General features: G+C 43.5%; 1 long non-coding RNA gene across 1 annotated transcript; it reads left to right on the top strand.

The window, feature by feature from the left end:
• The first annotated feature begins 1,331 nt into the window (after nucleotides 1-1,331).
• Nucleotides 1,332-27,543, top strand: LOC136587036 (uncharacterized). The gene is made up of 3 exons (XR_010787417.1): nucleotides 1,332-1,443; nucleotides 18,982-19,096; nucleotides 27,485-27,543. It is a non-coding gene; the product is annotated as an uncharacterized lncRNA (long non-coding RNA).
• Nucleotides 27,544-27,873: the final 330 nt, after the last annotated feature.

Here is a 27,873-nt window from a genome sequence, read left to right as displayed (position 1 = left end):
GGAAAGTGGCTGAATAGTTATGCTGCGGCAGGGTGGGACGAGCGTAGGTGAAGGTAGCACTCACCTAGGGCACCAAAACTGAGGAGGGCGGGCAATTTTATTGAAAGGAGAAATCTCTTGTCCCACTTAGCCTTATAGATAAATCACTACAGGAGGCCCATGGAATGGTCACATTGGGCATGGTTTACTGTACTATTGACCATGCCTCCGGTTATTTCACGGTGTTCTACGCCTTGACATCACCAAACCTCAGAATGTAGTGTGAGATCATCAGGATGTAGCGCAGTGCCCCTAACAGAAGAGGACCCATAGTGTTGGTGGCGGCTCCTCTTCACACTGGTCCTTCCAGACCAGGACACAGTGCAGTGAAGCTGGGCCCAGAAGAGGAAGAGAGCTAAGTGCATTTATTTCATCGGTTGGTCTGAGGTCTGTATGAATTATGGGATTAGCCATGGGGTCTGTATCAACTGTAGCGGGATTGGCGGTGGCCATGTGTTGTGGGATAGTCTACTCAATACGTATACCTATTTATGGCACTAAAATACAAGGAAGGGTTGAAGGGGTTACAGTTTTGCAAAGATGGTCAACTGCCAGCCTGAATGCCAGTGCTGCTAGTTTTCTGCAATTTATAATTATCATTTACAATATTTGAAGCTGCCGAGAAATGCTACTTCAGCATTCTCCTCCTAACAGCCCTGCTCATGTGTGAACAGGACTTGGAAATGTTGTTGCTTTGCCTGCACATTGCTCTGCTGACATTTAATAGCGTTGCCTCCATTTACGTGAATACATAGATTCAAAGACGCTGTCCCCGAAAGATTCAGACCGTTCGCTTTAATTTGATCACAATTATACAGAACTTTCATGAAACCCTTCTAATTAAGGAAACACATATACATTCATTATACATTCATTCACACATTCGTGTGACGCTGTTGGTTTATGTATTTGCTGCTACATTTGTAACAAGTCCTGAACGCTCTGTGATACATTATTTCACAAGGCGTCTATCTTCATATTACCACAATCCATACATGTAAATATCTATATGCCTGAAGATCTTTTTTATCTCACACTTCTTCTCCTGTCCCCCAACTAGGATAGATCTTGTAAGAAGTCACTCCTTTGAAGCTCTCCTTCCCTTCCTCCTTTCCAACACCAGATCCTCACATCCTCCTTTTTTCCCCTCTCAGTGGGTTATTTTGCTGAGAGTCGAGTTTTTTTTTTTTTTTTAGGCTGTCTTTCTGATTAATTCCCTTGGTCAATAGAAGATTGGCTTTCTCTGGCTGCGTGAGACACACACTGAGTTGTGCTGAGGCATCCCCATTCACTGCACTGCTGAGGGAGCGAAGACATACTCCACTTTAACTCCAGAACAAAGAGGTGACGGCTTTCCCTGCCACAATGATTGTCAGCGCTCAACAGAATGTGGCGACAGAGCTGGTCAGTATATATATATAGTATATATCCATTACTTATGCTATGCACCTGAGATGACTAAATAGTGATAGCTGCAACATGGCTTGAGATGTGTGGCTGATACTGCTAACTGCATGTCTGGTACCTTCATAACTTCAGTGTCCTGTCTTAGCCTTAAATGACCACCGCAATCCCTTAGGTTAATAGATCTACTGTTTTTTTTTATTTTTCCCTTGACAGCAATGTCCTTTTTTATTGATTAAGCATTATCTATAAGTCTACCTTGAAGAGCTAGAAGAAGGGAACTCCACATCACATTGGCTTAGACTCATCCTCCTATAACTGGGGCAAACACCTCCTATTTTACTGCAGCCTTTGCAGAACACTGTACATACTGTATACGGGTGCTAACACATATATTGCATGTGTATTGCATTTATTGGCATGCACAGCTGCCGGGCTCTATCGGTTCCTCTTATAAACAACCTGTAAGTTAGCAGGATCCTGTTGCAGCATACTACTGTAGACACAATAATGTCTATTATGTACGGCTTCTCGCAGCCAGATGGCGGGATGTCACCGAGATGCGTGAAATCTACTGGTGTCTGTTTATGTTGTGCTCCGTTTTCAGCGTGAAGATAGCACTTAGTAATGGCAGGGCTGTATGTCACGCTTTGCGCACATTTCTTTTTTTTTTTATAGCGTCTGGATAAAGGTGAATTTATCACTCCGGTCTTTTCTGCATTTGCAGTCATGGCCAGACATTCCCAGAGCTGTAGAGAGATTAATCTGCATGGCTAGCGCGCTTTACATGGGGCGAGATTCGGTTTACAGTCTGAAGCTCAATGAATGCCCTGCCGTACGCTTACTACTCTGTAATAAGGACACGCATGAGTATCTTTTAGTGAGATGTTTGGATTTCTATCCGGTGTGAAGTGCTGAATATCATCGGGAAAGATAGCCGCTGCTTTCACTGCACAGTCTTGTAGATCATGTAAATCAATTACGTGATTAATTAAATAAATATTATTATCCACCTCATCTGGATATCATTGGTTCACAGACATGATTATGTCTATTGCATGACTGATATGAAAATTTACTAAGGTACATTATGCTAAATCTTGAATGGGTCAAAAGGTCCATCAAGAAGTCTTTGATTCCAACCAATCCGTCACATTGTAACTTTATAGTCACCTGCTACGCTATTTGCTTCTCCTGGGATGCATCCTATTCTGGTACACCCTCACTTGAATAGTGGGATATAACAATACAGAGGTTCTTTTCTTTTGCCCACTATGCACCTCTATGAAGTCGAAACCAACCTACATAGGACTTGTGTTTAAAGCGTACCTGAGTTTTCAAAAAAATGTTCAAAAGCAGCCCAGGTCTTCATTGGTCACTGCTGTTTGCACCCAGTTTGAGCTCTATTAATCACATTTTCCATGTAGAATTTCTTTATGTTTGGAATCTACTTACAAGTGGGGGTTCTAATCCAGCTATTCTACCAGTACTGTACTGGCCGGGACTTCCTCTCCTACATTTTCCATGCTTCCTTGCTGATCCAATCATCTGCAAGGCAGCATCTGAATGCTTACTCCTCATTTGCATGTAGTGACTAGCATTCTCCACATGACCCTTTTACTAGAGGAGCCAAATGCCTAACCACAGGCAGTGGATTGCAAAGCTGTTTGAAGGGAGATTCCTAGTGGCAGTGTTAAAACAACATTTTTTTAATGCAAGGATATTACAGGATTGATGATGCACACATAGTCTGTTAGATGAGCAGAAGTTGTGTGAAATGTTAGTGTCCGTTTAAATAATCCTGTAGTTTAAATGGAAAAGGGATTCAATAGGAAGTCATAAAAACTAATGTACATGTGTCAAACGCAAGGCCCATGGGCTGAATCCAGCCAACCACATCATTTTATCTGGCCAATGATTGGGGTTTGGACACGGAAGGATCGACTCTCCACTGTTCCTACAGGACGCAGCCAGCACTTGGCAGAAGGGGTGTCGCCAGCAAAGGGAGCGGGTACCACCTTTATTCTGAGTTACGGAGAGCACCTCTACACCGCACTGTTCAGCAGCTGACAAGTGGTGGCACGGCTCTGACAACCCTACCCAGGCACCCTAGCGACATAGCCCATGAGCAAATCTGCCCATGTAAATGAGCCCTTATGTACTGCCCTATGAAGGCAACCATAATGCTGATGTGGCCCTCCGTGAAAATGAGTTTGACACCCCCGGTCTAATCTGTGCAAGTGCTGGGCATGCTGGCTAGGCCGAAATAAGTTCTGGCAGCTGTCAAAAAGTTCAGCTGCCGGTGGATCTCCATTGCTTCTGGGATGAAAAAAAAGGCTGCCTTCCATTTATTGAAAATAAAGTCCATTTCTTTTACATTTTGACCATGTGGGGATGAAGGTAGTAGACCCTCTCAGCTGCTAGGTCCTACGGCTACCGCCGTGCCTGCAGCTATGATAGGTATGCCCTTCACCAAAACTTTCATGGGCTTAATCTTGCATAGTGCTATAACCCCACTAAGTAAAGTAATATATGTTAGAGGCACCTGGAATATTAGTGATTCGCTATCTCTAGTGCTTCATAATATGCATATGATGGACACGCTGTAGGTGTTTTATGAAGCTGCCACTTTGACTATGGTGGTCATGTGCATTACCTACAACAGTGTCTCCAAGCAGCCATATAGTAGTACACAGACTGTTCTACGGGTCTGAAATATGGATGTAGTGCCACCACGAGGCACTGTACTCTTCCTTAGAACCAGGGGCGTTACTATAGGGGGTGCAGGGGATGCGGTTGCACCCGGGCCCAGGAGCCTTAGGGGGCCCATAAGGCCTCTGTCTTCCATATCGGGAGCCCAGTACTATGAACAAAGCATTATAGTTGGGGGCCCTGTTACAGACTTTGCACCGGGGCCCAGAAGCTTCAAGTTACGCCTCTGCTTAGAACTAATGCTTTTAGGGGAGATTGCCTTTAAAATACAATATCCAACAAGCCATAAAGTGATTTCTTCTGGATTTTCATGTCTGTGTAAAAGTGAAGGCACTCAACTTGATATATGAAAACTATGTCTTCTGCCAAAACTCTAGATTTATCAAGATGGTCTGATATGAGGTATGAGATACATGCTTTGTACACAAGGAGAATTTGCTGTGGAGTTTAGAGACAGAATGAAAATGTCCTGTTCGGGTTATGATGAGCTCAATATATTTTTGGTTGGGGTTCATTGAAGGGTAAAATAGCAGTCTGGTCTGGAGCCTGATTAATAGGAGTGAAGTAATGCATGTAATCTGCGGGTGGTACATCCGAATGAGCAAAAGTGAATGATAACACTGCGCAACATATTTTTTTAGAATTTTCGTAACAGAAAGTAATGGATATTTTTCTGTAAAATTAAAACATGCTGATTACACTGGTAAAACCGAAAAATAGATAGCACGCCTCAAGTTCAAGTTATTTAACCCTTTAGTGACCGAGCTTTTGGTTGTTTTAAAAAATCATAACTCCTTTATTTCTCCATCCACGTCGCTGTATGAAGGCTTGTTTTTTTGCGGGACGAGTTGTATTTTTCAATGGTGCTATTTAATGTACCATATGATGTTCTGAAAAACTTTAAAAAAGTTCTAAGTGGAGTAAAATGAAAAAAAAAACAAACAACAAATTCCGCCATATTTCGGTGCATCTTGTTTCTACGGCGCACAAACTGCAACAAAAGTGACAACATAACTTTATTCTATGGGTCAGTACGATTACTAGGATAACAAACTTAAGTAGTGTTTTTGTTTTTTTCAAAGCCATTACATGTTTTTTAAATTATTCTCTGCTGCCATTTTCTGTGCAATAATTTACTTTTCTGTCCATATAGTTGTGCAAGGGCTCTTTTCTTGCGGGATGTCCTGTAGTTTGCATTAGTACCATTTTGGAATACATACGACTTTTTGATCATTTTTTATTGCATTTTTTTCTTAGAGACAGAATGACCAAAAAAAACGCATTTCTGGCATTTCCTAATTTTTTTTCAGACAATGTTCCCCGTGCGGGGTAAATAATGCATTACTTTGATAGATCAGAATTTTACGGATGCAGCGATACCAGATATGTATTTTTGTTTTAGGATTTTGATTCTTTTATTTGGTCTTACCAATGACCTGTAAAAACACAGTTCATTAATTACAACTTAGGCCGCCTGCAGACGGGCGGGTCGGATCCGGCGGCGAGAATTCTCGCCGCGGGACCCGACCCCAGTGCCTGCGGGGACGAGCGCGTACACACCCGCGCTTGGCGGCCCCGGCTCTTCCATGTGCCGGCTGCCAGGCAGCCGGCGCATGCGCAGACCGGAGCCGGCGGCCGGGGAGTGACGTTTCTGTGCGAGGCTCTGCGAGCCCCGCACAGAAATAGGACATGCCGCGGTCAAACCGCGGCCGTCTGCATAGGAGTGCGTATTGTAATGCACTCCTATGCAGGCTTTCAGTGGCGGAAATCCCGCGGGAAATACTGCCGCGGGATTTCCGCCCGTCTGCAGGCGGCCTTACTGGTGGAGGATCTGCAGTGTTTATGCCATGTGGAAACATATATGTTACATAAACCTACCCTTATAGTGTTTGTTCAGCACACGGTGTATAACAGTGATTGTGTAATATTTGCACAATCACTTTTGTTATTCTTTTTATTAAGCAAAGTTAACGACGAGCCGACTGGATTAATTGTATAGGTGGATTTCCAAAAAATACAATACAACGGCAATTAGATTACATTATTCCCCATAACTGGAAAACCTTACGTGGCAGAAAAAAAACGGATATCATATCTGAATTCAGCGCTTAAAGTTACTATGAGCCACCTATCTGCTTATCTGTTACAAAAAATGTGTTGCACAGTGTAATCGTTCAGTCTAAGGCCTCTTTCACATGAGTGTTGTTTTAGCGCAGTATAGGCGCGTGAAAATATTGCGGCTATACTGCACTGAAGATCGGTGATTTCCAACTATTTTAATTAGCTGTGAAATTGCCTGTTCACACGATCGGAGATGCATGATGCGTTGTACCCAAGTCCTATAGGAGTCTATGGAAAGAACGCACCAAAAGTAGGTCAGGTCCTAACTTTTCTTGCACCACAGACCTTAGATGCGAGCTTTGCAGGCGCATGTCCTATCTTTGATTGGTGTGAGTATTTTGCTCATCTAAAAATCCTTCACATGAACGCTTCTATCGGAAACCATTGTTTCTTTTAGAAGTGATCTTTTCACGCGCCTCTAATATGCTAAAACAGCGCTCATGTGAAAGAGTCTTAAATGCAAGCCAACGGCTGAACGATGAACAGTAATCGTTTTCTTCTTGCTCGTTGTTCATTTTATGCAGGCATACAGATCATCGTCTTGTTCGCTTTTCGTTCCCTTTAAGCAGAGCTTATTCAGAGTTTCACATTCGCTTCTTTGCTGGTACATAAGAGAATTGGCTTGTCTAAAAGGAGCCTTATGGTACAGGGGAAGGAGATGTGCACGATAGGCGAAGTGGAAGTGTGGGGTGCCGTAGGGAGGGGCAGAGGGCATGTTGTGGGAGTTGGGAGGTGGGGGAATTAAGTCAGGAAGTTTGGTATGCTTTTTTTAAGGTGCGTCTGAAGTTTCATGCGTTGGGGATAGTCCGGATGTTTTGGGGTAGTGTGTTCCAGGGAACCGGTGCTGCTCTAGAGAAGTCCTGGAGGCGGGCATGAGAGATTTGTATTAGGAAGGCGTTTAGTCTGAGTGTATTAGCAGAGCAGAGTGTGTGGGCTGGTTGATATATGGACAGGAGGGAATCGATGTACAGTGGTGCGGCGCAATGGAGGCCTTTGAGGGTGATGAGTTTGAATTGAGTTCTGTAGTAGATGGGCAGCGACTGGCAAAGAGCGGAGGCATCCGAGAAGTGGCTGGATAGGAAGATGAGTCTAGCTGCCACATTTAGTATCGATTGGAGAGGAGAGATTCTGGTGCGGGGAAGGCCGATGAGCAGTGAGTTGCAGTAGTTGAGTTAGGAATGAATGAGGGTGACAACGAGTGTCTTTAGCGTGTCTGTGGTGAGAAACGGACGGATTTTAGCAAATATTCCTGAGCTGTGGGTGGCATATTCGAGATTGGATGTGGGGGGTAAAGGAGAGGTCAGAGTCCAGTGTGACCCCCAAGGCAGCGGTGTGCTGTCTGGGGCTTATGATGGTGCCAGATACTGATATGGAGATGTTGAGGGAGGGAGGTTGGCAGAAGGTGGAAACACGAGAAGGTCGGTTTTTGAGAGGTTTAGTCTGAGAAACAGGGAGGACGTAGTATTAGAGACAGCATATAGATAGATAGATAGATAGATATGAGTAGATAGATATGAGTAGATAGCTATGAGATAGAAGATAGATATGAGATGGATAGATAGATAGATAGATAGATATGAGATGGATAGATAGATAGATATGAGATAGATATGAGATAGACAGATATTAGATAGATGTGAGATAGATAGATAGATAGGAGATAGATAGATAGATAGATAGATATGTATTAGATAGATAGATAGCCCTCTCAAAATAAATAGTTATTTTAGATGTATGCTAATAATTGAATGCCTTCACCTGATGACTCCTAAGAGGTTTGTTAACAGAAATGTGCTGTGTATTGGCAACCTGTCATGGACTGCTGGAGCTACTGATCACTATTAAATCAGCGATGTCTTCCACATCTTACTCAGCTTTTCCTTTCTCAGTCAAAACACATCTTCAGTACCTTTAGAGACAATATTCAGCTTGATTTGTATTTATGCCCTCCAGATGATAAACTGCAAACAGTGCTATTACTTTTCATGTCCCCTTACGGTTTCCAACACTTTTTGCAGTGGTTAGCCTACAGGCGGCTTGATTTGCGTAACCCACGCGGGAAATCTGCAAATCAAGCCGCCCATAGGGATGCATTAACACCTGCAAGGCAATTTAAAGCATGCGGATGTGATTGTTTTTTTTCCCAGCATGCGAATCACACACATGGTAAGAAATCGCAGCATGCTCTATTTTCCGGCGGATACCGCAGGGATAACTTCCATTGAAGTTAATGGAAGCCGTCTGGTCCGCGGCATACCCGCAGCTGTCACTGCGGACGTGCCACAGATCCGCAGGAAAGCAGCAGGAGATTCGAAAAAAGGCACTGCGCATGCGCTGGGCACATCGGCCCGCGTGCTGAAGAAAGAAGATCAGGCTGCAATGGAGGAGACCCGCACTGGATCCAGACAGATAAGAAGCTGTCTTTTAATGCCCATGTCTGCGGGCAAGGGCAGTTTCCGCTGCGGGGTTCAGCAGTGGAATCCGTGCGTGCCTGTGTGCATGAGGCCTTACTGTTTTGTAATTTTGGGGAGCCCTGAGTAGTACTGATTCTGGGGGTCTACCCTGCAGTTACATGCAAATATTACCTATTTATCTTTTATGCCTCATGCACACCGAACTGTATTGTGCGCTGCACTTGGGATGCCATATGTAGCAGCCAATTTTTCCTTAAAGGTGTGTTTTAGAAATGTAACAGCTGGGGTTTCACCGCATATGCTTCATGGTTACATGGGCACAGCGACTCCTCCATACAGACTGCTGTGCTTGGTATTGCAGCTGAGTCCCATTCAAGTAAATGCTTCAGTACAACTAAATATACGCGGCCGTGCCTGTGTAAATAGTGAAGGCAGCCCTTGCATTGTGGTGAGCATCGCTTTTATTAGCAGCATTCTGAACTACACATAATTTATTGATTGACCTTTATTACAATTTTTGGAGGCTAATGGGGAAAAAAAATAGTAAATTTAATTTTTTTTTCATATCATGTGCCGTGTAGTATAGATACTATATCATCTCTATTACTTTGTAGCATCTGAGGTGTTAAACATGAGGGATCTCATATCTCAGTGGATTCTTGGCTGTATATTACAGCTGATGCCACTAAAGGTATCTTTACACGGGGGGATTATTGCCCAGATAATCGCTGGAAAGAGTAAATTCGGGCAATAATCATCCAGTGTACATGTGGCCACCGACAGGGCTATGAGCGACAAATAGCTCGCTTGTCGGAGTCTCTTGGTTTTTAGCTCACCTAAAAAACAAGCGGCTATTGGCCCATTTAAGCAGGAGTTGTTCAATCTTTGAGCGCCTTCCTTTGAGGGGCCGAAGCGATCCCGTCCCTCTCCGCTTCCATTCATTTGAGCGACTATTGCTCCTGTGCAAAGCACAGCATTGATAGTCACTGGGATGGCTGTCGTCCCTTGTGCAGCGACCTTAAATCATGGTGTGAACACAACTCTTGTGCCAGCACCATCACTGCAATATGGCAGTTCACAGGAATGAACCACGATAAACTATCACAGGGGAGAAAGAGTATTAAGAAAGAATGAATTCATCTTCTGGAGGTCCATATCAGTTGGCAACTGGTTTATCAGATGCCTCCATGTTCCCGTAGTACTTTAATCCCCTGATGACCCTAGGGACCACTTTGCCTAGAAGCACGTTGGGTTGAATACAAGTATGGTATCTTTTAGGGTTTTATTGGTTGACAACAGGGTTCAGCCGCATTGGGGTGCTCGTTTTAGAGTGATTGCCCCACAGACAGGCAAGGTGATATTGACTACCGTTTGGCCATTTTAAATCTGTGTCTGCAATTGACTGTGTAATCTGGTATCCTGAATATTAGTATGATTATTCTAAAGCCGGTTTCACATTTGTATTGGAACCTCCGGTCAGAGAAACAAAAATAACTACAAGACAATCCTGCCACTAGAAGTTGTTGTTGTTTTGCTGCAATACTTGGCATGCAGTTACATCTCAGGCAAATGATGAGAGTTGTGGTGATTAGATGATGGGTCTTGCCATCTGAGGACCTAAAAGTGGTTCCACCCTCGGCCTGTAAAAAGGCTCTCGGAGGCTCCTTGTGTGTAGTGGCCTCTTCTTGCGCTTCTGTAGAGCTTGTTGACCACTAGACGCCTCTATGATGCATTTGAAGAGATTTTGTTGAGTTAACAGAGTTTGAGAGGGGCGCATTATTGGAATGCGAGAAGCTGGATGGTCGTCTCAACGAATTGTTGCCTGCTGGGCTCTTCTGACCAGACTGTTAGGACCAGTGGATGCGTCAGGGCATGCACACAAGGCGACTGGGCTTAAGATTTTTTGCGAGACGAGCTGTAGTTTTTATTGGTACCATTTTGGGGTGCATACGGCTTTTTTGATCACTTTTATTGCGTTTTTATGGAGTTTTTTAAAGACTTTTTTTAAAAGCATGTGCAACTTATTGTACGTGTCATTACGGACGCGACAATACCAAATGTGTGGGGTTTTAATTTTTTTTACCTTTTTTTATGCTAATATGAGAAAAAGCATAAAAAAGAGGGTTTTTTAAACTTTTTTTTACATTTTTCTTTTTTACTCATTTTTTAAATCTTTTTTTTACACAATGTGAGTCCCTCTGAGGGACTTGCAGCACAGCACTGATGATCGCTGTGATGAGGCATGGCAGGGCGATTATATCGCGAGAGCCCGGCAACTTCACCGGCTGCGGGATAGCGTGAGATCATAAGTGATCTCGCGCTATCCCCAGGACGTAAGTTTACGCCCTATTGCGGGAAGTACCCCGCTGCCAGAACAGAAATTTACGCCCTGGAGCGGGAAGGGGTTAATCAGAGGCTAGGATTATGTAGTAATTTTGTAATCCCCTGCAGCTGTGAAGCTGTAATATCCGCCATGCTTATTATAGACCTTGTACGCCAATAGTCAGAGGCACGGTATCTGACGAAAGCAAAGAGCATAGTCTGATATATTTATACATAGTTATTAGTTCGCCCCTCAGCCGCCTTTTTTCTACTCTAAATAACCCCAATTTTGATAGCTTCTCTGGGCATTGTAGTTCGCCCATTCCGTTTATAACTTTAGTTGCTCGCCTTTGTATCCGCTCAAATTCTGAAAATGTTCTTCTGGAGTACCGGTGCCCAAAACTGTCCACAATGTTTCATGTGTGGTCTGACCAGTGACTTTTAAAGAGAAGGAGAATGTTCATGTGCCCCTAGACCTCTTTTAATACACCCCATGATCCTATTTGCCTTCGCAGCAGCTGCCTGACACTGGTGGTTCCAGTTAAGTTTACAGTTAACTAAAATCTCCAAAGAGCAGTGAGTCAAAGGCCAGCTTCACATCTGCGTCGGCACCTCCACCTGGAGGTTCCATCACAGATGCAGCGGGAAAAAGCAGAAGAGAAAGTACTTCATGCAGCGCTTTTTCTTCCGTCCAAAAGCCAGCCAGCTGAGCAGAAAGCAGGCGGACCCCTTAATAGTCAATGGGGTCTGCCGGCGCTGCTCGGTTCAGTCCAGAGACAGAACCATTCGGCATCGGGGATTTCCCTTTCTTGCTTCCCAAACAGAGCAGGAAATCGGAATCCCCAGCCTAGATGTGAAAGCACCCTAAGGAACTCTTGCCTGAAGATGTGGTGATGGCGAACTCCCTAATGGCCCTTTTGCATGGACTGAGAGTCTCATATCTCTCGTTTGCCGGAGTGAACGAGCTGGTGATGTTATCACCAGATCATTTATGCTTAGGCAGCGTGTTTAGACTGCACGATTCTTGTTGAGAATCATACCGTTCTTGTGCACTAATCATTCAGTGTTTCGCATTCCTATCACTTTTTTAACTGCCCAACAAGTGAACGAGCCGGCGCTGATTTTTATGCCGGCTGAAACTGAGCAACGAGCAAGAAGTGCATGATTCTCCTTCGCGTTCAATCATTGGCTGCATTTAAATAATTATCGTTCAGTTTCAGGCCTCAGTCACATGGGCGCATCGGCGCCCGTGTTACTGCAGGAAGGAGACGTACGTACCTGAAGACGGCCGTCTCTCTGCAGCGCCGGAGGAAAGAACATGTGACCGGCTTCATTGCTGGTCATGTGTTCTTTCATCAGCGCTGGAGAGAGATGGCCGTCTTCAGGTACGGCCATCTTGTAACTGTCAGTCACACGGGCGCATCGGTGCCGGTGTGCGGGTGCCGATGCGCCCGTGTGACTGAGCCCTCAATCATTTGAATGATTTTCTGAACGATAGTCGTTCAGTCTAAATGCAGCATAAAAGAGTCCAAGAGGGACCAGAACGCCTTTCTTGAGTGTTACAATATTATGTCTTATATCCCCGATTACTTTAGAAGGGTCGGTAATCCCGGGATTATTCTGATTGCCAGAGTTGGAGTCAGGAAGGAATTTATTTCTCCCTAAAATGAGGAAAATTGGCTTCTCATGGTGTTTTTTGCCTTCCCCTGGATGAGCATTGCAGGAAATTAGGCTGAACTGGTTGGACACTTGTCTTTTTTCAGCCTTACACACAATGTTACAATGTTACCAATCCAGACACAATTTACAGTGGGTATAATGTGAGAAGAGGCATCATTCTACAAGATTAGAGGTGCTCGAGCGAGCATTGCCTTTAGCGAGTACCTGCCCGCTCGAGACGAAAGGTTCAGGTGCCGGCGTGGGGGAGCGGTGAGTAGCGGCAGTCAGCAGGAGGGAGCATGGGGGGAGAGAGGGAGAGAGAGATCTCTTCTCCGTTCCTCCCCGCTCTCCCCCGCAGCTCCCTGCCCGCCGCCGGCACACGAACCTTTTGTCTCGAGTGGGCAGATACTCGCTAAAGGCAATGCTCGCTCGAGCAATCGCCTTTAGCGAGTATGCTCACTCATCTCTATACAAGATACTTCAAACTCGACCAAATTTACTGATATTATGGATCTGCCATGATAAATTTGTCAATTTGCTAGACACGTTCGATACTTTTCTCTTCCTTGCTCCAACTCATGACTGGAGTACATGTACATCAATAATATCAGCATGTACTAATAAATTGGGCACATTTTAATAGCTCCTTTAGAATGAGACAAGTTGACTTCGAGGCATTGTGCCAGAATTATCGCATGGGTTGTTGCCTTCTCCTAAATGTAGACATATTTACTACTGATTTAAGTCATACTAGATACTTTTCGAAAGTGTCTAGAAAAGAGGGCAGTGAAAGGAGTGAGATTTTTAGACAGATTTACCAATTGAAACTTTGTAAAAAGCCTCACAATTGTTGAGCAATCGTTGGTGTAAAAAGTGGAGGAACATCTCTAGAAGTATTTAAAGATGCACAGAATGTATTAACATCATAAATCTGGAGTATTTTGTGCATGAGAAGGGAAAAAACATGCCAGAAAACCGCCATCGAAGGTTTCTCTAATGATGAACTCCCTTAATTGTGCGTACAACACATAATAAACGTGTCACTTATCAAGAATTTGCCCTTTTTTGCCAAAATTTTAAAGCACAGTTGTTTAACTAATCCATCCTATTTATTTTGCTTCAAAACAATATTGGGAATTAAGATGGGAATTTGAGGTAAATGAGGGTCTACAGTGTTGCTCTTTTCTTGAGCCTGTGAAGGAACAGAAGAATAAAAGGAGAGAGAAGAAAAGAATGGAACATTAATTCTCTCCGCCAGCACCAGTGCACATTAGAGGACTGTATTCTATACATGTAGCTCCCTGGGAACTGCTCCAATACTTTTTATCATGGAAAGTGTGCAGCTTGCAGTACATTTCTTTTGTCATTTTATGAGTCCCTTGAGAAAACAGTATGCAGCATGCGTTCCAAAATGGTTTTCCAGACCCTATTAAAACAGGCCTGCTTTTTTATCTTGTGTTGCTCCTGGAACCTCTGGAGCCCCATTGCTTTGTTCAGGGCTGGGTTATATTTCTCCTTTCTCATTAGTGTAGTCTGACCATGATCACTGTACATGGGCCGAGTGCCTAATATTTGTGATCATCAAAGGCAGGGACAAATGGGAGCTGGCCTAAAGGGAATTTGTCAGAAAGGTGGACTCCTTAAAGCGCCACTGTGATGAAATCACATATCTTTATATATTTCCATCCCTCACTTGATTGCCTGACACAGTCTGGACGTCTCCTCTGTGTATTGCAGCCACTTCCATGCAGTCCAGTCCCTGTCTGATGCTTATCAGGCAACATTTTGATGTTTAGATTTTTGGGGTTTTACTTTGATGTTAATCTCAGGATGCATCAGCACAGCATTAGCTAGAAACTATCTATACCATTTCTGCCTGCTTAGGGGATAGTTTAATTATCATTACCTTGTATATGCACCTAAATAAGCTACATACCATAAGTATACAGTCAGGTGATTGTATTATAACTGCATGACAGAAGTCTGTAATCATCCTGAGTAACTGAATTCCCCTCTAGGCAATTTCTGAGGTAGGTTCCATGTAAGAGCATCGCACAGACTGAGAAACTGACTAGTTTCAGACAGCATAAACCCAGGTAGATTAGAGCTCGTGAGAATTTAGATCACATGACCATCGGAGGAAAATGAGGCCAAGGGTTTTGGATAGAAAGGAATAACTTAAGGCCCTTTTTAGACACAATGGTTTTAGCTCAAAAATCGTACAAAGCCATCTTTTGAACGATAATCGTCGTGTGTATCTGCACTGACATCGTGCAGTTTTCGTTAAGCCGTCGTTGATCGCTGATCTTTCAGGATGCTGAAAGATCAGCGATCAGTAATCAGGAATTCACAGCGGGATACAGATGATACTATTGTTTCAGCTGTATCCCGCTCCCTGAAGACAGGCGGGGTATGAAGAACTCAGCTGTCCAGCTGTTTTCTTCATTCCCCGCTCAGAGTGCTCTGCTCTATAACAGCCAGGCACTCAGAGCGGGGAACAGCTGGATGCAGAAGACAAGCAGCCTTGCTTGTCTTCTGCATCCCCCACTCGGAGCGCTCGGCTGTATAACAACCGGGCGCTCTGAGCAGGGAACAGCTGAATGCAGAAGACAAGCGGCCCCACTCGGAGCACAAGGTGAGACTGTATATCCTAATGCATGGCATGGAAACATCTTAAAAATAATAGCAGTATGAAAGTTATCCAAAACTGTTCCCTATTCACAAAATAACAAATTAATATTGCAATATATTGGTATTAAAAACATTATTAAAATCATCTGTAGGCCGGGCTCACACAAACAGGGTGGATTCCGCTTCTGAATATCCGCAGCGAAAGACTCGTATGTAAGATTGTGGAAGCGAATTGCATTTGGTTGCGTATGCGTGCTGTTTTCCGTGCAGGTGTACATTTAAGGACAGCATATCGTCTGCACGGAAGAACGAACGCAAGCAGGGAATGACATCACAAAGTACACCAACCCCCTGGAAACACCCTTCTATAGCTTAGGCGAATGCCCAGACGACATTTTCCTGTGCCTTCGTGGTGAGAGCTGCTCTGAGAACCATGCCTTCAAAACGGGATACTGCTCTCTATGCTTGGCTGGTTTATACTACTTTTTTTGAAAGTACTATAAACCATTTTAACCCATTAAGGACCAAGTACAGTAAATTTACAGCACTTGGTCCTGGGCTTTAATCCCAGCCGATAATAAAAAAATATGGAAGGGGATTAAAGCCCCTCCTTCTGCAATCAAGCCTTTTTTTTAGCTTTTTACCTCCAATAAAACTAAAAAATGGGGGAAAAAAGTCAGTGAAAAATATTTTTAAAAATAGCCCTATATGTCATGGAAAAACACAGCAAAATTAATTTTGGTAGCTGAAGGGAAAAAAATTACTCAAACCACCACATGGGTAAAATCCCTAAAAAAGTGTCTGGTCCTTAAGGTCCAAAACTGCCTGGTCCTTAAGGGGTTAAAAAGAACCACTTCTTCTCGTGGAGGAAGAGCCCTGAAGAACAAGTGGAGGTTGAGGACCGCAGGCTGAATGGGTTGTTGCTCTCCAGACTGTCCTGCATTGTCTGCCCACAAATTCCTGCTTTCTTTATACTATTTGCATCTGGTCTCCTAGCAATCCGTGTCCATACACAATGTAATTACGAATGCACTGTGGATCGAACGCATCCATAGAGATCAATGGAGCCCATATGCGCAGAATAGAGCATGCTGCGATTTTTCTGCCACTCGTGGAATCTGCAATTCCTACCCGCAAGTGTGAGCGATCTGGTGAAAGCCAATCCATTTCAATGCCAGAGTATCACTGTGGATCGTCCATGCGGACGCCGATCGCGGGATCTGCACTGAATGCAAGGATTGCAGCAAAATATCTGCTTAGGAAGTGTAACATGTCATTCTATGTATACTTAACCAATATAGGAATCAGAGGAGAAGGTAACTAAACATATGTGTGTTGAAAATACTGTACATAGCTGTAGTAAGGGCTCCTGCACACTTGCGTTTTTTCTTCACACGATATTGTTGCGTTTTTTTGACGCGACTGTCAATGGACTTTCTAACGTTAAAAACTCATCTCCAGTTGGTGCTTTGCAATGTTTGTGCAATGCGATTTTAACATTTGAAAATCCTGAAAAAAACGCAGTGATATCGCGTGAAAAAAACATGCAAGAAGAACGCAAGTGTGCAGGAGCCCTAAACTGAATAAAAGGAAATAAAGTGATGCTCTTACAGTCTGGATGGCTGGCGGCGTATCTTACAGAAAGTTATTTTGGCACTGATTAGTAGAGGAGCTGTAGCGTTTATTTAAATTACCGTTTTGGTGGGAGCAGAGGGGCGGGAGAGGTATAACATAGTATATTAGGCTGAAAGAAGGCAATGTCCATCCAGTTCAGCCTGTTTTAACCCCCCACCCTTTCCCTCTTGTTGATCCAGAGGAAGGCAAAAAAAAAACCAATGAGTCAGAAGCCTATTTAGCCCATTGTGGAAGAAAACATTCCTTCCCGTCTCTATAGTGGCAGTCGGAATAATCCCTGGATCAACATTTGAAAGTTCCTACCTGACTCCAAGACCTGAATCAACAACCCCGCTGGTTATTTAAGGTCTATATCCTGTAATATCATAGCGCTCTAGAAAGACATCAAGTCCCCTCTTAAACTCCTCCTTGGATTTTGCCATCACCACATCCTCAGGCAGAGAGTTCCACAGTCTCACTGCTCTTACAGTAAAGAACCCCCTTCTGTGTTGGTGATGAAACCTTCGTTCCTCTAGGCGTAGCAGATGCCATCTTGTTACTGACGCAGTCCTGTGTATAAACAGCTCATGGGAGAGATCCTTGTATTGTCCCCTCATGTATTTATACATAGTTATTTGCTCACCCCTTAGCTGTTTTGTTTCCGGGGGGATTAATCCCAATTTTGATAGCCTCTCTGGGTATTCCAGTCCTCCCATTCATTTTATTAATTTAGTTGCCCTTCTTTGTACCCCTCAAGCACTGCAATGTCTTTCCTGAGCATCGGTGTCCAGAACTGTACACAGTATTCCATGTGAGGAGAAATATGGTTTGAATATGATTGGCGGACAATAAAAAAGTGATTCTCTATTCTGGACCCTCTTACCCTTTATCCTTGTCCACGATTCATATTCAAAACAGCACGGGGCCCACATGTTCATTTCTTATGGGGCCCTCTGCTTGCTATATATTTATACATGAACAGATGCTATAATAAAGATCAGCTAGTGGGTTCCATTTTGTATTATATTGCTTGTTCCTGACTTGGTGCTGTATTATGACTGGTATGTTAAGCAAGTAATGTCTTAAAAGCTCTCACAATGCTGTAGAACTCTGATGAAGGATATCATACTAAAAGTATCGTTCATTTCAACATCAGATGTTCCATTTGGAACTTCCTTCCCTGATTTCTGAAAAAAAAACAAAAAAAAGCGGTGAAATAGCGCAGCATGCAGAACTGTTTCATCCTGTTAAATCTGGAAAAATGCCAGGCTGCTCAATGGAAACGGAACAAACCCCATTACAGTCAATGGAGCCATTCCGTTTAATCATATGACGATCTAATGTAAAATTCCTCAGTCTAACCAGGATGCTCCCAGAACCTAATCCTTGGGCAAGAGTTTGCCTGGTCCATAGACAGTTCAATTTTCATCAGAATCTTCATATACATTGTTTTTATGATGATAAGATGCCACTTTTGTAACATTATTGTATCCTTATTTATTACCACTATGAGCCCTTTCAAGGTTATTGTTAAAGGGATTGTCCAGTTGTAAGCCTATTCTTAGGATAAGTGATATAAGTAGTAGATCGGTTTGACTCTGTTGCCAAAACCCCTACCAATCAACTGTGCACCCCTGCACTAAACAGTTTTCTACAGGAAGCAAAAAGCTCCTTTCTTAGAACAGTGGCAAGGCTTGGTAATGCAGGCCGTGTTACCATTGAAATGAAGGGAAACCTGACCTGCAATACCAAACCTTGCCACTGCAGTGAGAATAGGGCTGTTTGCTTCCTGTAGAAATCAGCTCAGTACACAAATATGCCAGCCCGGCAAAAAGCTGATTGGCAGAAACCTCAAGCAACGTACCCCCGCCGATCGAGAATTGATGAACTATCCTGAGGGTAGGTGGTTTGCAATTGGATAACCCCCTTAAACTTACCCATTTCAAATGGAACACTTTGTAGATATTTTAGACACAGCAATGTGGATTGTTTCTGTCGCTAGGCAAAAGGAAACATTTTCATCATAGTTTATTTTTGGAACTGATTTTTGTCTTTTGTTTATCAGGACATGCGTTCGTCCAGTGCCCCGCCACGTAATTGGCGTGGAATTGGCCTGGCAGTGCTGGTGATTTCTGTGGTAATGTCACTTGTCCTGCTAGCGATATTCCTGCTTTCTCCAGGTAAGGAGCAGCACACCTTAATATGACAGCATTACGCAGGGAACTGCTATGTCTTATTTTAAAGTAAATGTGAAGTTTGTAATTGCATTAGCAAACAATTAAAAAACTTTTAAAGCCCTGTTCACCTATGGAATCACTAGAAAATGTATTTAGAAATTGATTTTTTTTTACCAGGGTGCAGTTAAACAGATTTAAAGAAAATCTATAATTAGAAAATAACCTTTTGTTTAAATGTAAGCTTATACTTATGTTTTATGTCTTAAACATAAAAAAATGATGGGTTTTCTTTTGTACATCACAATGTATATGAAAAAAATCTTGCACAGTTTCTGTTTTATACAGATCAGTGAGATCACCTTTCAGTTTGTGTTATTGTTCCGTTTGTGCAAAGCTTGCCTGCATGAGCGTAAATCAGAGCTATGCAGGGCTAATACTTGCACGGCCTGCGTGGGTGCCAATATTATGTCCAAGCAGTAAATAACTGGCCCTACCCTCAGGCAAATCGCCTTGATAGGGGCGGCCCTACATCAAGAACCTAGGATGACCCTATCTTTCCCTAGCTAATAGCAGTGGTTATTAGCAAAGATGTTATAAAGCCACAGAACGGGGAACAAGTTGTTACAATACCCCAACTAATAGCAGTTCACAGACTGATTTATATAAGCAAGACAGCAACAAGTATAGCTGACAAGACCTCAAACACCACAAGACAAGAGTCTACAGCAATGCATCAGAATTCAGACCAGAAGTCGGATAGCAGCCAAACAAGACAAGACTCAGGTGTCGGACAACCCATTGGATAGAGTTCAGACAAGACAAGTTTTAGCAGGGGCTGGCAAATTTTAGCCTTGATGGCAAGATCACAGCACTTGCCCTTGAATAGTGCCCACCCTAATATGTTCACACAGCAATATCTGACGCAGAATTTTCTATGTGGATTTTGCCTCTAAGGCTGGTTTCACACGGAGTGGAATTTCTATGCGGACTTTCTGCACGGAAATTCCGCCTGCAATCTTAAACCTGAAACTAAGCAGCAAAGTGGACAGTAGGCCAAGCTGCGCTGAAACTGACATGCCACGTGGAATTCAAAGCCACGGCATGTCAATCTCTCTATAGGGAGATAATCCCGCAGTGGAATACAAGGTGCAGGTTATGAAGCTGTCTTTTTACTGCAGAAATCTTGATGAATTTCCATGCGGGCCCGCTGCGGACATTCCGCAAGATTTCCGCTGGATTTCCGTCCCATGAGAACGTAGACTAAAACCATGGCAGAAATTCACACTCAGTTTTAGCCCTGTCATGAACAAAATCTGTGTGCAGAATTTCCATCACGATTCCATGTCAAAGAGTGATATGTCATTTTTTCATGTGGAAACTAGAGATGAGCGAGCATACTTGTTAAGGGACAATACTCGAGCGAGTATCGTCCTTTTCGAGTACCTGCCTGCTCATCAGAAAAGATTCGGGTGCCGGCGGGGGGAATGGGGGGGTGATCTCTCTCTTTTCCCCCCTGCTCACTCCCGCAACCCGCCGTTCACCCCCACCAGCACCCAAATCTTTTCTGACGAGCAGGCAGGTACTCGAAAAGGACGATACTCTCTCGAGTATTGTCCCTTAACGAGTATGCTTGCTCGTCTCTAGTGGAAACACATCAGAAATTCCGCATGTGGATATTGCCCATGCACAGGGCTAAAACTGCAGCTGGATATGTGGCAAAATCCGCAGCAGAATAGCCGTGGATTTCTGCCACAGTTTTAAAGGTGGAATCCACATGGAAAATTCCATGTCAAATTCCGCCATGTGAACATACCTTCAAACCTCCTTCACATAGACTGGAAATGCTGCAAAATTTTTGCTGGTGGAATCACTGCGTAACAGCATCTATAGTACAAGCCATGTGGTGGGAATTTTTAAAAATCTTCCTTGATATGCTGCAGAAAATTTCCACAACAAAGCTGCAGCATTTTTTTAAAAATGCTGTGGATTCTGAATTTGCAGCATGTCTATTTATGCTGTGTAATTCAATTCTTGAAATACAAGGGTTAAATGCCAAGCAGTGAGTGCGGATTTGGCCGCTGTGGTCTTCCAGCGTAATTGATGCTGGCTTTCCGTTGTGGAATGCCCGCAGGGATTATCATATAACGGAATCGAATAGCAGATGATGACAACAAGATGATGTGATTTCTGTTTGGAGTCATTTATATTCAGTTTTCTGGGTCCAGACAGAAATAGAGATTTCAACCAGCCATGACTTGCTTCTGCACTTGCTCCACATCCTCCTTCCGCAAAACCTAACTAACTTACCCATGCATCCTTAAAGTACCAGTTCCCCCACTGTGGTCCCATTATGTAATAATGCCCCTGCTGTGGTCCCACTAAGTTATAGTACCCCCATTGTGATCCCACTAAGTAATAATGCCCCTATTGTGGTCCCACTAAATAATAGTGACCCTTCTGTGGTCCCAATTTGTAAGAAGAGCTTTCTACGGCCACAATAAGTAATAGTGACCTCTATGTCCTCAATAAGTCACACAAACCCCTGTGTGGCGACCATTAGTAACAGGACCCCCTGTGATAGACATGATGATTAGTCAGTATAAAATGTCTATTGATTTGTATAAACCAAATGTATTATGCTATTGTAATGACTTTTAACTTTGTGGAGGTTAATGGCCACACAATCTCATCATGGTATTTGCTAGACAATGGGATGGTGAAAGATGTGTGGTGTAATGTTAGCTGAGTACATAAAGTTGCACAAGCAGCCTCTAAGAGTTAAAGGTCATAGTGTTATACGTATATCTGTATTCAATACTGAGTGTTTTCCTAGCCCTCTTCCACCCCCCCCACACTGAAGTTACTTAAACAATGAGTTGCCACGTACACAGAAATTGCTTAAGGTTGCCTGCATGCTAAGAAGACAAAGTCCAAGCTACATCGGGCTTGAGGAAGGTTGGGCAGAGAGGCGGGAGATTCTATATGATCCGACAAATGAGAATCTTATATGTTGCTGATGTAATCTGTCGCACGCCCATTAAAGGGCAGGTGTCATGTGTTATAATAAAAAGGCTGAGGCTCTACACATTGTAGAGACTCTCCCAGTTTAGACCAGCATTTGTGTCTGATCTGGTCGATGATGTGTGCACACTATACAATTTGGAAGCTACATAGTACCCCGAAGCCTGCTGGAGGAAAATATGATCCAGCACACCCCTCTGTAGCTCTACTTAGTAAAATGACCCTTCTGTTGCCCCAATTACTAATGAGACCTCTGCTGTGGCCTCAATAAATAACATTGTTCCTTTTATAGCCCCAATTAGTAAGAAGACACCCATCTTTGGCCCTCTCAATTCATATAGGACCCTCTTTTTAAAGTGGACTACAAAATACAGTTTAAACTAGCTTCCTAACACACACAGTCATACAGGGCTGCCCTGTATTGCAGGGATTAGGGTAGCTTCTTAACACACACACTCACACATGACCTTACGTCCAACGCTGGGAGTACTATCTCGCACAACATAACCTCACTTCTTCCACCGGGCTCTGTCACTCAGTGTACAATGAACGATGTACATGGTCAAATAGCCCTTACATGGCTTGGAGATGGGTTTGACGTGAAATGATGGTCCAACTAAGTGCAAACCAGATGGGATAGCATGACACTGTGGAATGTTTCTGGTAGCCATGCTGGTTTAGTGTGCCTTGAATTTTGAATAAATCACTAACAAGGTCAACAGCAAAGCACCATCACACCTCCTCCTTCAGTTGGTTTCTACATATGTGGTTACCACCATGCTCACTTGATCTGCTTTTCTCAAAGACATGGCGGTTGGAAGCAGAAATCTCAAACTTTGGCTCATCAGACCAATGTACAGTTTTCAACTGGTCTACTGTCCATTCCTTGTGTTGCTTAGCCCAAGCAATGCTCTTCTTCTTGTTGATGTTTCTCACTAGTGGCTTATTTGCAGCAATTCGATCATAAAGGTCTGATTATCGCAGTGTCCTTTGCACAGGTAATGTTGAGATGTGTCTGGTACTTGATCTGTGAAGCATTTATGTGGACTCAGATCTGAGGTGCAGTTAATTTGTAGTTTCTGAGGCTGGTGACTCTAATGAACTCATCTAATACAGTAGAAGTACTCGTGATAGCCAGTTTCATCATAGTGTTTGATGGCTTTTATGACTGCACATCAGGATATCTTCTTGACATTTTCTGGATTGACTGACCTTTATATATTAAAGTAATGATGGCATGTCGTTTCTCTTACTTAGTTGGGTGGTTCTTGCCACAATGTGAATTAGAACAGTAGTTGAATAGGGCTAAACACTCTTTGGAACTTTGCACCAACCCTACCTCTGCACAAATCAACTGATGGTCTCAAATGCATTAAGAAGAAATTGCACAAAAACTCTTGACAAAGCATACCTAGTTATTGAAAACCATTCCAGGTTTTCTCGAGGCTGATTGAAAGATTGCCAAGAGTGTGCAAAGCTGTTATCAAAGAAAAAGAGAGCTACTGAACAGTTCAATCCCCGCATGGTTCAGGTAGGCGGCTCAAGGTCGACTCAGCCTTCCATCCTTCCGAGGTCGGTAAAATGAGTACCCAGCTTGGTGGTGGGTAATAAATAAATTACCTGAAAGTGCTGCAGGATAGATTGGCACTATACAAATAACATGATTTATTTTTTTATTTACTTAAACCTTTTCAATCCACTGTCTGACCTCTGAAGACATTATGATTTAAGACTGTACAGCTCCCATGTTGAAAGACGTCCGTCGGGGTTGTCTTACTGTATATTGCCAGCCTCTCTACTGTGGGAGCCTATCCAACGTGTCACCTCATGCAGTACTGGCTTTAGCCAGCAGATAGCGTTGTTGTAAAACAGCAGGAAAAAAGAGTAAGCCCCCTAGGAAATCCAGGATACAGATTGGATTGGAAAGGGTTAAAAGGATCTAAAATAGAAAACATATATTTTGGTTTAACACTTATTTTCTTTATTACCTCATTCCATATGTGCTCCTTCATAGTTTTTTATGTCTTCATTATGAATCTACAATGTAGAAAATAAAAAAAAAATTAAAGCAAGAAAAACCATGGATTGAAAATCTGTGTCCAAACCTTTGACTGGTATTTGTACATTTGGGTTACATCATCATCCTGCACAACTTGGTTGCAACTATTTATTCCTACAGTAATTGTGCCATAAAGATTATTTATGAAAAGCATTTGTATAACACTCTCATGCAGCTAGGCATTACTTATCCATCTCTGCAGTGGGGGTTGGGGGGGACTTGTTATTTCTATAGCGCCAACTTATTCCGCAGTGCTTTTGGGTAATTTATTTATTACCCCACCAGCAAGCTGTGTACTCATTTTACTGACCTCGGAAGGATGAAAGGCTGAGCCAACCTTGAGTCGGCTACCTGAACCAAGTGAGGGTTAAACCTGCAACCTTCAGGTTGTGAGCGAGAGCTTAGGACTGCATACTGCTGCCTTAACACTCTGCACCACACGAGGCCTATTACACTATGACGTCCAAATAATACACTAAATATAAAGCATGTCTGCATAGTAATCTCTACATATAAGAAATGTCTATATATTGCACTCTACATATAAGGCAAGTCTATATATTACTCACTAGTCATTCCAACACTCTTCGGTTACCCATACACCTACACTCCACTAGCATACATCGACTTTGTATAACTAAGGGCCCTTATGCACAGAACAATCCTTGTTCAAAAAATTGTCCAAACGAGCGAAAAGGAATCATTCAGTGTAAACGCAGCCAACGATAAATTGTTCGCTTTTCGTTCATTTCATGCAGGCATAAAAATCATGGTTGGCTCGCTCACTAATTGTTTGGTTCAAATACTGATTGTTCACTCGTTCTCATTCACTTAGGACCAGAGGCGTAACTTGAAGCTCCTGGCCCCCAATGCGAAACCTGTAACAGGGCCCCCAACTATAATGCTTTATTAATAGTACTGGGCTTTCTATACGGAGACCTGAGGCCTTATGGGCCCCCTAAGGCTCCTGGGCCCAGGTGCAACCGCATCCCCTGCACCCTCTATAGTTACGCCCCTGCTTGGGCTTATTCACAAGAGCACATATACAGCGCGTTTTTACGGCCAACCGATATACACGACCATCTGAGGCATTACTTTCCAACGTATTCATTCACACGGGTGAATATATGGTGCGTAAAAACATTGCATCGTAAAAAATGGAACTTATGCGACCGAAATATGGTGGCGGCGAATATACGGTGGGTAAAAACATAGCTCTGGAACTATCTTTTGACCAATATAGGAGCTGGGGAAAAAAAGTGAGGGGGAGGCAGTTTAGCAGTGTCCAACACTGAGAAAAGACAGGTGCCTCTATTTAGGCATTTGAAGTAATTCCCGAGATTTATGCCAAGCGAGGGTTTTCCGGAGTGCAACGTATTTTTCCGCTAAAAACGACGCTCGCAGTTGAGTGAATGGACAAGAAAACACTAATTATATGTGGCCGTGATCGCGGAAAATCATCCATTCATGCGAATTTATGGCATGGACAAGAAAATGTAAAAACACATACAGTCGCGTGAAAGAACCCTAATACAGTAAATATGAACAACTGAATGATTTCTTGTTTGAATGAGCCAACGATGTATCTGCTGGCATAAACAGGCTGCCCGAGCGAACTAAGACATCGTTTAAATGAGAAATCGGCAGGTCTTAGCGGACTCTAGCTCTAGGCATAATTAGCAGTTTCCTGGGTAAACATTCCAAAGTTTCCAACCTTACCCCTAGTAATTAGCATCATTACTGGCTTCTGGTCTAAAGGCCTTTTACACGGGCCGACAGTTTTTTTTAAACGACTGAGCGAGCGCTGACATCACCGCTGAGGTCGTTAGCGCTCGTGCAGAGCATTTAAACAGAAAGACTTACCACTGGATCACGGGCTTCTCATCCGCTTCTCTCTCCGCGCTTCACCTCCTATGAGAAGCACTGAACAGGGAGCATTTACATGGAATGACAAGCCAGCAAGCTAACAAGGTTTTTTAAGCGGACTGAAGGACAAGTGAACGACTTTTTCGCATTCACACTGAATGATTATCACTCAAGGTTGACCGAATTTTTTGCGATACGTGTAAATGAGCCTTAACACACACTGAAATGGGGCATTTTCTTATCAACAATTAATACTAGCTAATTAGATTATATTAAAGGGGTTGTCCCGCGGCCAAAACGAAAAAATTTTCACACCCCAGTCCCCCATGTTAAGCAAGCATCACAAACTACCCATGTAAATCGGTTTTTTAGAGCGTTTCTACTCACCATGAAGCTGTTTCATGAAGTTATAAAAATCTTCTTCCAAGATGGCCACCGTCATTTCCCAAGGTGCACCGCTGGTCTTCTCCCATGGTGCACTGCGGGTCTTCTCCCATGGTGCACCGTGGATGTTCTTCTCCAGTCTGAGCTCCACTGCCGATTACAGCCACCTCATTGGCTGATCGGCACCATGTGACGGGGCGGAGCTACGTGATGATGCTGAGAAGGGGGAGGAGCCAGGACGCAGCTCGTGAGCCCGGACCCTGCAGAAGAGGATTCCTCTCTGCGCAAGCGCGACTGTTGCGGAGACCAGAGGATAAGTTTGATCGTCGCCATGGAGACGGGGACGCCAGCATAGGAGGAGGCTCAATAGGTTTCAGACTTGGCTCTTAAAGGGGTTGTCTTGCGACAGCAAGTGGGGTTATGCACTTCTGTATGGCCATATTAATGCACTTTGTAATATACATCGTGCATTAAATATGAGCCATACAGAAGTTATTCACTTACCTTCCCTGCGCTGGCGTCCCCGTCTCCATGGTGCCGTCTAATTTCAGCGTCTGATTGGCTGGAATCGGCACACGTGACGGGGCGGAGCTATGCGATGACGTGTAGAAGGGGGCGGAGCCATAACGCCGCTGCTGCCGGACCGAGCCGAAGGGAAAAGACCCTTCTGCGCAAGTGCGTCTAATCGGGAGATTAGACGCTGAAATTAGACGGAGCCATGGAGACGGGGACGCCAGCGCAGGGAAGGTAAGTGAATAACTTCTGTATGGCCAATATTTAATGCACGATGTATATTACAAAGTGCATTAATTTGGCCATACAGAAGTGTTTAACCCCACTTGCTGTCGCGGGACAACCCCTTTAAGCTTGAGAATTTGCTTACATTGAAAGTGATAACGTTTCCGAGCCCCCTATACAAGGTACCTATACATATGGGGGTTACCAAGTTGATTGTAATTTATGGAATATTATTACAATGTCTACAAACGTCAAATCTTAGTATGTAATAGAAATCTATTCAACATATAGTTTAACTGCTTACTTATACTGTCTCTTCACAGATATCCCGAAACAGCCTGAGAGGTTATACCTGACATTATCTGACCTTGAGAATCCAGACTATCAGGTCCATGTACCCAAGCTTTTCTGGATAAGTGGTAAGTACAAGGAGCATGTCCTTCAAAGGTAAAATTAGTAGAAAGCTGGTCCGTGCACGGTGACTGCATCAGATATTTCGAATATATGAAACGCTCAGGCCTTAGTCACACGGGTGTTTGTACATGCAAATTTTTGTGCGCATAACTGATGCGTTCAAAAATTAGTGTGACCGAAGCGGGAGTCACGGTGGAAAAAACGCACCTAGCAGCGTCTATCCGCTCAAAAAGAGCACTGCCCGCTATCCCCTGCTGTGGCTGTGACAGCTGCAGCAGGGGATTCCTTGGATGTGAAA

Source organism: Eleutherodactylus coqui, chromosome 1, assembly GCF_035609145.1.
Source record: "Eleutherodactylus coqui strain aEleCoq1 chromosome 1, aEleCoq1.hap1, whole genome shotgun sequence".
NCBI lineage: Eukaryota > Metazoa > Chordata > Amphibia > Anura > Eleutherodactylidae > Eleutherodactylus > Eleutherodactylus coqui.
The sequence above is the reverse complement of the archived record's forward strand: the minus strand, read 5'-3'. Positions and strand labels throughout refer to the sequence as shown.